Below are 12,133 nucleotides of genomic sequence, written 5' to 3' on the forward strand. Positions count from 1 at the left end.
CTCAGAGGGGGCAAAATAAAAATTATTGAAAAACGATAAGGCGTCCATGATTGTCATTGAAAACCGGAAAATTGTTGAGAATCCATTACTTTCCTTTTTTCCATGCCCTTTGGATTGAGAAAGTAATATCGAGGGTGTTGTGCTGAAAAATGAGGCAATCCAAATCTCAGGGGGGCCATGGCCCCCCCTTGGCCTCCTCTGCGGGCGCCCATGAAAGTAACAATGGTGAAATTAAGAACTTGTGTAGCTATGGAAATTCTGAATGCAGGTAATATTTAATATCTCGAAGTCCTTACTCCCAAAATTTAAGAGTAATAAATTTTTGCAAATTTTTTTTGGGTAACAGGTTCTAATCCTACCGCTGGATATTTATTACTTGTGTTCGAGCACTCGTTCCCCGAACAGAATACTATATCGTTTCGTCACGATAAGGTTACGTTCGCTCATAATGAATCCTTGGTCAAATTCAATTCTTACCGTCCGTCCGCTCTGATAACTTTGGAATGGAAAAAAATAGAAACTGAAAATTTTCAGGGTGAGTTCGAATCTCGAATGCCGAGGTTGAGTTCGTTGATGAGTAAATCGGAGCAAGAGTTTCCTGAATACAACTGTTTAAAATTTTGTTTTCTCGATCATTTCAAAACTTCGGAATCGATCAATGAAATGCTGATCGTTTAACTAGAATTTTTGTAATAATATGACCAGCATGAAATTGTAACTTTTCGTCCATACCCAGAATTTCAACTCCGTTGGTTTGATGTGGTCACGCAAGTATAATTGGGTAATTTTTTTTCGATATTCATCTTGAATTTTTTTTGTTTCTTGTTATGTGATCAACATGAAATTTTTCTCGGTGGTTTGAATTGTTATTTTGCATACGAATGTAACTTGAAGATTGCAAGCTTTTGAGTCTTTCCATTCGAGAGTTATCGTGTTTACTGCCGGTCATACGGACATACTTGCACAGTTTGTTAGCCATTCCTGGCTCAAAATTCAAAAATTAAAAACATCGCGATGAAATGCTCTGTTCAAGGAACGATCTCTCATAAATCAGTAAAAAATTGCCCAGCAGTGTATGCATTTATTTCTAATGTGTATTTCCAACAGAAAGATATTCATGTAAATTTATTTTTAAAATTAATCATTCCTGAAAAAAATATCGAGACATTCATATTAACTTTTCCCTATATGTATAACCAATTTTTCAGGAGATGTAGAGCTAAAGTATCATAATCTAATCACCCTTTACTTCGATTATCAAAATATTTCAAGACTATTTGATTCCTTCTACTTTAATTGACAAAGTTTTCATAGACACCGCTTGTTTCACCGAGATAAAACAAGCCGGCAAAACCAAGAAGTTGGGTTTTCAGCGATAAAATTTTTAACTTTCTCAAGTTCATAATAGCTTAGGAAATTAATATTTGTCAGTTAATTGTAGATCGCATCATAAACGTATTTGTCGTTCATTCAATCGAAAAATGACTCACCAAGAAGATTTGGAAATATTTCCTCGAAAGAAATTCAGAAGAAATTGCCAAACAGGTGCCTCTTGATACCATGAAAACAAAAATGTCAGAGTGGAATGACTTTTCAGAAATACTACAGAAAAATCTCCTTAGAATCTTAGAGCGAGAAATAACTGCAGAAAAACTTGCAAAAGTATATAAGAAGACTAAGCTCTTAATATGAATAAGAAAATGGTGGTGATAGAAGAACGGAGGTAAGTACTTACTTTTCAATAAGGAATATTAATAAATAATAAATAAATAATTTAAGAACTTTACTGGGTGTTCAAAATGAAACAACTCATTCATGACCTATTCAAACGTTAATATCGGGCATATTTCAAATGGCACACCCTATATTTTATTTTCTTATTCGGTATAGAGATTTTCGAATATAATGAAATTCTCTAGTAAATGTGGAAGTGAAATATAGGGTGTGTCACTTGGAATAAGCCTGATATTAATTTTTGAATGAGGCCTCAATGAATTGTCCCATTTTGAACACCTAGTAGAGTTCTCAACAATTATCAAAGAGTCAGTACTTACCTCCCGTTCTTCTAGTCTAGTATTTACTTCCATTTTCTTGCATTCAAATCAGTTGAAAAATCGAAATATCTCAAAAATAGTGAGTTTTATGTATATGAAACTTGCAACTAACTTGGATTCATTTATTTCATGCAATCTGAAAATTCAATAAAAAATGTTCTATTGAAAACAAAAACATATGTTTGGTCATTTATGCTTTCTTGGTACACCCTGCGTATTTCCAAACAGTTTGAAAATGTACCTCTAATTGAGCCTAATAATACTGTGACAAAAAAAAATCGACAATTACGTTTAAACGTAATAGAGCGTCGAGTCAATGGTTGAACACCCTGTATACTCCATTGAATTGGGTTGCCGTGGTAATGCGTCTGCTAATCACTCAATTCATTACTACCTTCCAAAAAAAGTATGATCTTCTGGAGAACTTCACTAGATGGCTGGAATTTAAACTTTTATTGGCAAAATATGACAAAAAAATACATGCCTCTAGGGATAAATTCAATATAAAAATGAACAACATCTGCGAAAAATATTGAAATGAGAACGAAAGCAACGAACCATAGAGCATCTGCTTTTTCAGCTTTGTCCAAAAGAGGAGTTAATTAACAAGAGTTAATTAAAATTATGGTGCATTCAAGTGCAGGTAAACTTATTGAAACCATATCTTCAACTAGATGCAGAACATCATTTGAAACATGTTCAGAATTATATGGACAATGATGTATATGTTGCCAATCACAATCCTCAGAAAATATAATCAATCAGATCAGTCATCAGATCGGATTCCATCTGCTATAATCGAAAGGATAATCCCCAAATAATTAACTGCAACAATTGTAATTTTTACTTTAAAAATTAATAAAAAAATCAACATGTTGCAATTATATACTTGGTTGTTTTCTTGTATTTATCAAATATTATTTTATTACTTTTCGACTAATTTTTTCATGAAATAGTCATGTCGAATACATCTCGAAGTTAAATTTAAACAGGTAAAATTTCTCGATTCTAATAATAATGATAATAGGACTTTATATGGATATTCAAGTTAAATTTGCTCCAGACATTTTTTCCAAAATCACGAGCAGTCAGTACAAGATTCAACAAACATTCATATTACTATTTATCTGAAGTAGTAGTGGTATTTTTCTTTGGATATTATTGGAATTATCTATTTCTATTTTATTCATCTATTATTTTTCTCACGAAATCATATATCTTTTTTTATGATTTTTTGTAGGTTTTTTTCTCTAATATTTTAAAACTGTATCTGTGCTTTTTACATCAATTTTTTCGCGATAAACGGGGTAACGGGATGCTTTCTGACAAATCTGCAACTAAAAAACTGCGTTAAAAAATATAGGGTGTACTACTGAAAACAAGTTTTAGAATTTTTTGAATATCCCGAACAGAAACCAAGATATAGCGAAATTTTTGAGAAAGTCATTAAACGCCTTAGAACTCGGGAACGAATCAAGATATTTATGATCTGCTTTCTGATATCTTATTATTTTAAAAAAGAGATCGGGGTACTTGGAAGATTTTGTCTATAAGTCTTATAGTTCTTTAGATGCTTATTGTGAGCATCAAATTTGGGACACCCTGTTCACTACCTTTCTTATCAGGTTCATCAGTGCAGATTTATTTTGTTTCTGTGCGGAAATCACTTGATCGATTTTTTTCAATTTTTGGAAGAATCCTTCGTATGGCAGTTTAGTATAAACTCGCTTGTTTTTTTTTTCTATCAAAACATCAATAGTTTTTGTTTTAGAGTACTTTGAAAATCGAAAGATTTTTCAATCTCGATCAATCCAATGATCTTTTCATTTCCAAATTTTTGGAATTTTACATTTCGATGAAAAGATACATGCAATCTAAATAGAGTTTTTCTAAAAAAAAATATACATACAGGGTGGTTCATCGCTGTGGCCTAAATATTTTCAGATCTCTACAACTTTCAATTAAACCGGAAGCAGACTTCAACTTCCTTATTTCAAATGGCACACCCATTATATTATTCCATCATTAGATAGTTTTGTTTTATGACAATTTCAGCAATATGCCTTACCGTAGGCTTATGGGATTCTTATGGAAAAATAGGGGCATCGGGGACTACCAAATTTTTAAAATTTCTGCAGAAATTTATTTACCGAAAAAACCTTTCATTTTCGATTCTGAAAATACGAACTGTACTACGGCTATTTGCAGTTTGGATGAAAAATGTACAGGGTGTTTATCACAAGATCATGAATTTGAACAACTCAAATACATCAAAACTCAAGATTTACAAATTAGAACCTATATTTTTTATTATTTCAGTCGATTCTACGAAGAATTCATTTTGTTTATAGGTTTTGCTTGAGTAACCCCTAATTTTTGTACGTTGATTCGACTGAAATAATAAAAAATAGAGATTCTAATTTGAAAATTTTAAGTTTTGATGAATTTGAGTTGTCCAAGTTCATGATCTTCTTATAAACACACTGTACAGGGTGGGCAAATTTCGATGTTTTAGTACTACAACTTTTAAACCAGATGAGATAGACAAAATCTGATACCCACTTCTCGGTCTCTTTTTCTGAGAAACTAACAAGGGTTGTATTCATTTTTGGCCACCTTCTTTTGTTTTCGAGTTATAAGCGAAAATTGGAAAAATGGCGATATCGAAAAACATTTATATCTCCGCTAATACTGATAATAGAGCTCTGAAATTAAAACATTATACAGGCACTTTTTTACGTAGAATCCAGTGGCGTGCTCGTATTTTCAAAAGGGTTTTTAATTACGAAGCTATGACCCAAAGTTATGTTTTTTCAAATGGGAACACTAGATTTTTGTGTCATTTTCTGAAAGCTTGATTTTTCCTGATTTCAAAAATGTACATTTTTGATCCAAACTGCAAAAAGTCTTATAATACAACATATCTGCAGAATCGAAAATGAAAAAGGTTTTTGCGAAAACCACCTTTGGCAGAAATATTCCAAAAATGTGAGTCCCCGTCGCCACCATTTTTTTCATAAGAATCCCATCAACTCACGAACTCTTTTACCGAGATATGTCATATTGCCCAAATTATTATCAAAGAAGCTATCAAATGATGCAATAATATACTGGGTGTGCCCTTTGAAATAAGGAACTGGTAGTCTGTTTCCAAATTGATAAAATCGATCAAGTACAGAATCAAAATGAATCTGCACTGAAGAACCTAGTGAGAAAGGTAGTGTACATCTTCAAGAACTATATTTTTTCAATTCAGAAACATTCCCATGAACTCAAGTACTCATCGAATGATGTACTATCAGTGTTGAAATACATCTAGCACCTGACTTCATTGTTTACGTTTGTCTAACCAACTCTAAGCACCTGTCAAAACCCCGAACCATTTCAAATAAAGACGTGCCACCTGAAAAAATTCGATTTCTGTATAAACAACGACGAGCAAAGAACACAATACCATCAAACAGCCAAAAACCACGCTCCCCTTCACAAATTTCGCCTCGGAATCGTCTTCTTGTATCGATCTAATAGGAGAAAGGGAAAGCTGCCGCATCCAGCGCAATAAAGCATATACAGAGGGGGCCAACTTGGCTTTCGGTTAGGTTGGTTGGACCCCAAAATTCGGAGTTCAACGACCCTGCACGTGGAAAGAAGAGGAAGGAAGGTCCACGTGCCCGTGTTACATCCCGAGCCCAACGCCGAACACTTGTCCTAGTTTCTGTGCATTGAGAGTTGAAAAGTCTCCACTCTCTGTGTTTGCTACCCGGCCCACTCGATTGAGGAATGTTCATGAACCTGCTGGGATGCATCCGCATCGCGGGTTTCCTTGACCAGGCCGTTGTCACGGTTATTTCCGGATGTGGTTACGATGATTCGGATAATAATTTCGAACTCATCCGTGGCTAGAGCTAGGGCGATGGCGCTATTCGGATTCTGGTAGGCCTAGGATCGGTTTCACTTCCTCTAGCATTACTGTGAGCTAACATCGGATTTGGGGTTGACTTCTTCAAAAATCGAAAATAAAGGAACAAGCGAATGCTGAAAAAAAATATGGAAGAGCTGATGTAGTGTCAGAAGCTTTTTAGAGCTCGTTATTTCAAGACTCAGAGTTATAAACATAGATAGAGGGAGCATATGTCATTTTCAGTAAGCAAATTTTGTATCCAACATGGATTATCAAATTTGACATGAAGCGCGCGGAAATTAAAGCATATCAGTGATATGATTTTTCACTCAATTCGCGAGTTTCTCCAAAAAGAACGCGCTTCCTATGTCCCATAGTGAATCAACGTTTCATATCAACTCAAAATATATTGAGATGAATACCTAAATACATCAGAAATGCAGAATACAAACTTCGAGCTCGCCCAACGACGTGAAACAACGGACGACACTAGGAGAGCAAAGGTTGCCAAACCTTGGATTCCAGCAGATAGATACAGAAAATAATAAATACTCTGCTTATTATAAATTCGACAATTAGGAAAAATATCGGATTCCAAATTTTCATATTTAATTGAGAATCAATCAAATAAATATATTTCATTCAATATATAATATACATTCATAACACTATAGTAAAATTATGGATTTGAAAATATATCACAATCCGACAACGTAATCTAACCATCTTGGGGGACATGTAAAAATTGCGTATAGTTCCCCTATCTATGTTTTTTAGTCTATGAGCGATGGCTATTCGGAATCTAGTAGGCCAAGATCGGTTTCACTTCCTATTGTCAGCCATCATCGGATTTGGGGTTGACATCTTCGAAAATAAAAGAACAAGTGAATGATGAAAAAGAATTTGAAAGAACTGATGTGTTATCAGAAGTCTTCGAGAGCTCGTTCATTCAAGCCAATTGAACTTTCGGAGATCACATTATACGCGGTGATTCACCGCGATTGCGTTTATGGAAAACTAATCATAGTTTTGTGCTGAAAATTTGCACATTGGAATTTGAGGTAATGATCTTTCTCCCTAAAATATTTTCAGATCTCTACAACTTCCGGTCATACCGGAAAAAGACTACTACTTCCTTATTTCAAATGGCACGCCTAGTATATTAGATTGCTTTTTTGATAACAATTTCGGCAATATGACATATCTCGGGTAAAACCTCAACATTTCATGAGATATTGGGATTCTTATGAAAAAAATGGTGGCAACAGGGACTCACATTTTTGGAATATTTCTGCAGAAGAAGTTTTTTTCGCAAAAGCCTTCATCATTTTCGATTCTGCAAATACGTAATATTATAAACCTGTTCGCTGTTTGGACGAAAAATGTACAGGGTGTTTATAAGAAGTTCATGAACTTGGATTCATGATCAAATTCATCAAAACTCAAGATTTTCAAATTAGAACCTATATTTTTATTAATTCAGTCGATTCTACGTACAAAAATAGTGCGGGTTACTCAAGCAAACCCTATACCTAAAATGAATATTTTATGAGGTATCGAAGAAGAACTTTAAATGAGAAAAAATCGTAATTTCTAACTGTGCGGAGTAGTTTATGACTTGCAGAAAACACAGAAGAAACTAAAATTCTTAATCGATTTATATGATCTATCACAAGTATCATATAAACCATGAAAATTACTGGAAAAAAAATGTGTTTAATGTTATGAATATCTCAAACAGAAACCAAGAGATAGCGAAACATTTGAAACTTTCACTTCTCATAAACACTATGTAACTCGAGAAAGAATCAATATATCTAAGATATACTTTCTGATCGGGGGTTATTGAAGATTTTCTGAGATCGGGGGTAGATTTTTTCTCCAAGTCTTATAGTTCTTGAATTGCTCTGAGTGTGCAATAATTCACCCAAAAGGTTGAAGATACTGAAATGGAATTTCCTAGGCGTCCATTTTCAGCAAGGTAGCAAGTTTTGGGATGGAAACTATTTTTTTTTCCTGTCAGTGGCACATGATAGGACATTTTTTCAAGAAAAATTGTTACGCCACTGGTTTTCTTGAAAGTAATCAATTTCGAATTCCTCATTCAATTTTTAAGGATTTGATTTTTTCTGAATTAAGCACCTGTCTTTTTGGTACAGGTTAACACTGAAAAAAAAAATTACAATCACCAAAATAATATTGTCATACATTGATTTACCAATTTGACGGATGGGTTTATTATTGATGCAATTTCAAGGTTTGAAGGCTTCCACAAACTAACGCGGTAAATGTAAATATTCGAACTGCATCTGAGCCTGGATCCTACTAATTTATTATCCATTAATAGTTTGATAATCGGTACTTCCGATTATCAAACTATCAATCAAAGTAACGGTTATACTATGAAGTATCAATCGATAATAAATTAGAAAAATTCAAGCTCAGATGCAGTACGAATATTCGCATTTACCGCGTTAGTTTGTGGACGCCTTTAAACCTTGAAATTGTTATTTATTATTTACTTGCCAAATCTCAACCTAATGGGATCTGTGATGGAAATATTGGATAATTCTTTTTCAATATGTTTTTGAATTTCCTATAGAGTTAATGTGAAAATTGAAATTTTCATTTCGTCAGCACCTACAATACACTTTACTATTGGATACAAGCATTGAAATTTCGGTCCACAGAAGTTACAATATTCAGCAGGAATTGTTTTCTTTGTGGTCTACAGGGTGGCCACTTTTTCAATGGGATTGTATTGGTAACTTTTAAACCATAAGAGTTAGAAGGTCGGTCAAATGGAGAAAAAGTTGCATGCATAGAAGCATTATTAAGCAGTTTAAACAAATCGAAATTATCAGGGCCGGTTATTGAGATATCATAAGAAAAGTAAATTCTGTCATTTTGATTTTTCTTTTTTTCCCACTTTATTTCAAATATTATCAAAAAATGTTACAGGAATTTTTTATTCGACAGTAAATTGTTCTCAATTTGACGTAACTAGATTTCGTATCCAACGTTTCGTGCTCTCTGGGCCACCCTCAACCTAATTTTTTTCAATAGATACGGACCTGTATGTTTTATGACACTTTTCGAAATAACTTTTAACGCTGAATTCAACGATATATCATACAATGTCGTTCAAAGTTGATTTTCAGGTGATTTTGACCCTTATCCAATTTTCTTTGGGTCGGATCTGTATTACATTCAGGTACCTTTTTTATCAAAAACTGCTGTTAATAAAATAGTCAAGAGATTTTAAATTTGAATACCAAGCCTTGCAAAACTTATATCGTAATGATATCAAAATAAAGTTCGATTCTGTAATTTGTATCAACGGAACAAATGACAAATCCATCAATAGTGATTTCTCGAGAGAAGATTGAGAATGTATTGGAAGGTATTCAAGAAGACGAAATAAGCAAATGTATAAGAAGTATGGGTTCCAGAATCGTTAAGTGCATTTTACAAACTGGTGGACATTTCGAACACTTACTTCATTCATTTTCATTTACTTTCGAATAATCATTCGATTTTTCTTTCATTAAATGATAATTCGTTTAATTATTATGAATTGAGATATGTAAATAATTATTACTTGTTTCTTGATTTGATTCTGATATGTTCCATTTAGTTCAAGATGAGTAAGTTGCTTTTCTCATCGAAATGTATTGCATGTTGTTAATTAAACTAAAGGTACCTGAATGTAATACAGAATACAGATCCGACCCAAAGAAAATTGGATAAGGGTCAAAATCACCTGAAAATCAACTTTGAATGACATTGTATGATAAATCGTTGAATTCAGCGTTAAAAGTTATTTCGAAAAGTGTCATAAAATATACAGGTCCGTATTGAAAAAAATGAGATTGAGGGTGGCCTAGAGAGCACGAAACGTTGGATACGAAATCTGATTACGTCAAATTGAGAACAATTCACTGTCGAATAAAAAATTTCCTGTAACATTTTTTGATAATATTTGAAATAAAGTGGTAAAGAAAGAAAAACCACAATGACAGAATTTACTTTTCTTATGATATCTCAATAACCGGCCCTGATAATTTCGATTTGTTTGAACTGCTTGATAATGCTTCTATGCATGCAACTTTTTCTCCATTTGACCGACCTTCTAACTCTTATGGTTTAAAAGTTACCAATACAATCCCATTGAAAAAGTGGCCACCCTGTATACATTCAAAAAAAATTCTTGTGAATGTTTGCATAGTTTTTCACTACGTTGAATGAGTCAAGTTATGTATTCGTTGCATCAAACGGAAATATTTTCATTCTCAAACTAGTTCGAGTTCCAATAGTCTAATCACTTTTTTCCATTATTATTTCACTCGCTTTTAAAAGCTGTGATAAGACCATGCACATTATACGTAGAATTGCGTAGATTGAGAGGTACGTTACAAAATGGATGTTTTATCGAAATTTATTGATGCGATAACAAGTGTCACTATTGTCGAATTCAATTATTTTATTCATCTTTTTGTTGAATGTACTGTTATTTCGAACTATTTCAACAATGAACGGAAATTGATTAAGATTATGACAAACTACTCAAATGATTATGAGACAAATAGTAAATTTCAAATACATATCTTCAAGGAGCATATTTACATACAAGGAATTATTCTTCTAATATTTCTTTCAAAACGACAAAATATCGCAATAATTTAGAATAAAATACTTTTAAAATAGATATTGTGTCGTAAGATAATTCTATTCAGTGTCATCATATTATCATAACATTTCGTTATATATCAAAATATTATCATAACGTGTCAAACATATCATAAATTCAATTTGGTTCACGAAAATGCAGCCCTCATAATTCAAGGATCTGATTATTATTGGGATATAGTACTTTCATGAGAGTTATGACCAATTATCATTTGAAAAACTCGAACATGAAATATATTTAGATACGACTTAGTAAGTCTTGCAATGACGTCTTCCAACTGAACCAAAACCGGAGAAAGCCCATCAGAATCGATAAAAAGTTTGTTTACTCAAGATTTTCGCTAGAAGTCGATCAGAAAAGCATTTGACGTTCATGAGGCGTTTGAAAGAGCAAATTCGTGCAAATAGCGCTGATATTTGAAAGACAATTTTGAAGCCTAAAAATCAAGAACTTAATTTCTGAAAATTCATTCCCCACAAGTTAACGTATTAAAATATCAAATATGAATAAGTATAAGCAGGATTAGTTCATAGTTAATAAGAGGTAGGACTTGGATGAAAAAAAAATTATTAAGAATCATCATACATGTTTTCAATTTCATATTACTTATCTGATTTCTGAGAAATATTTTTTTGAAATTTTTTTATTTTTTATTTTCCCTTATCAGTTCACAGATCATCTTGAACTAGGATGATCAAAATGGTATATAGGAATTGATTTTGTACCAAATGAAAATAGCCCTTGTAGATTCTGATGAAATGCATCGCATTCAAATGTTTGAAGATCCATGTGAAATTTCAGGTTGATCTCGTCATCAGTTGAGATTTTGGGTGTAGATACAATAAAATAACAATTTCAACCTTCACGCAAAATTTCAAAATGATAATGTCATCAGTACATTTAAATTCATAAAGTTATAGAAATTCAAACTGATTATATCATCAGAGCATTCATAACTATGGAAAGAGTAATGGAATAGTTATTTATAATACAAGTGCAGAAGACATTGATATCACGTGTTCACGTGTTCAAAAACAAGACAAGAAGTGGCGTGTTTTTGAAATGCTGAGAATAGAATTAACCTTCTCTACAAGTATTATACATTGATAATAATAATTGTTCTTTATTGGCCATCCACCGAAATCCTTCAACCTAATTATATTTTTTCTTTCTAATTCACTAAATTTTCATCGAAATTGATGAGATATTCCCATAAATATCGTTTAGGGATTTTAACATTGCGAAATGTGGGTTGGCAGAACATTTTTTTGTATTACAAATTTGAAAAATAATAGATAAATCCACGCCAGGGGAATTCCGAGTGCCAGCATATAATACTTAATGAAATATAACCAAGAAATCTGTCTAAATCTAAGATATTCCAGCACGATTTTGTTCTACAAGGTGAAGTAGTTGCAGAATCAACGGATTATCCACAAAATTAGAGAAAATAAATACCCAATATCTCTATAACAACAAATCCGATCG

This window comes from Harmonia axyridis, chromosome 4 (genome assembly GCF_914767665.1).
Source record: "Harmonia axyridis chromosome 4, icHarAxyr1.1, whole genome shotgun sequence".
Lineage (NCBI taxonomy): Eukaryota > Metazoa > Arthropoda > Insecta > Coleoptera > Coccinellidae > Harmonia > Harmonia axyridis.